Source organism: Schistocerca gregaria, unplaced genomic scaffold (genome assembly GCF_023897955.1).
Source record: "Schistocerca gregaria isolate iqSchGreg1 unplaced genomic scaffold, iqSchGreg1.2 ptg000386l, whole genome shotgun sequence".
NCBI lineage: Eukaryota > Metazoa > Arthropoda > Insecta > Orthoptera > Acrididae > Schistocerca > Schistocerca gregaria.
This window is the reverse complement of record NW_026061828.1, coordinates 1,697,040-1,698,015: the sequence shown is the minus strand read 5'-3', so window position 1 is coordinate 1,698,015 and position 976 is coordinate 1,697,040.

Below are 976 nucleotides of genomic sequence, written 5' to 3'. Positions count from 1 at the left end.
GCTATTACATCAACTTAGAAGCTTGATCTGTGTTCTACTATGGTGCTTTTAGTGTCTCAGCATACCGCAGTACGCGACATAGCTTTGCAGACGATAAGTACAACCGTTTCAGAGAGAAGAGCGGCCAATGTGACGATCTGGCTTTATGTCGATTCGATAACAAATGACGAAAACGGACGGATTTCTCAGGTTTTTACTACATATGAACACTTTTCACATTCTCCCGTGCAACTCGGCTGCTAGTCCTCCTTTCATGCAGAATCTTAAGGTCCTAGCTCATGTCCAAGGCACCAAAGCCAGCTAAAAAGTCAATAACCGATACCTAAAACTTGAAATGTACTACTTCTTACTGGCTATTACGTCATCTTAGGAGCTTCATCTGTGTTCTACTGTGGTGCTTTTAGTGTCTCCGAATACAGCAGTACGCGACATAGCTTTGCAGACGATACGTACAACCGTTTCAGAGAGAAGAGCGGCCAATGTGACGATCTGGCTTTAAGTCGATTCGATAACAAATCACGAAAACGGACCGATTTCTCAGGTTTTTACTACATATGAACACTTTTCAAATTCTCCCGTGCAACTCGGCTGCTAGTCCTCCTTTCATGCAGAATCTTAAGGTCCTAGCTCATGTCCAAGGCACCAAAGCCAGCTAAAAGGTCAATAATCGATTCCTAAAACTTGAATTGTACTACTTCTTACTAGCTATTACATCAACTTAGAAGCTTCATCTGTGTTCTACTATGGTTCTTTTAGTGTCTCAGCATACCGCAGTACGCGACATAGATTTGCAGACGATAAATACAACCGTTTCAGAGAGAAGAGCGGCCAATGTGACGATCTGGCTTTAAGCCGATTCAATAACAAATAACGAAAACGGACGGATGTCTCAGGTTTTTACTACATGTGAACGCTTTTCACATTCTCCCGTGCAACTGGGCTGCTAGTCCTCCTTTTATGCAGAATCTTTAAGTCA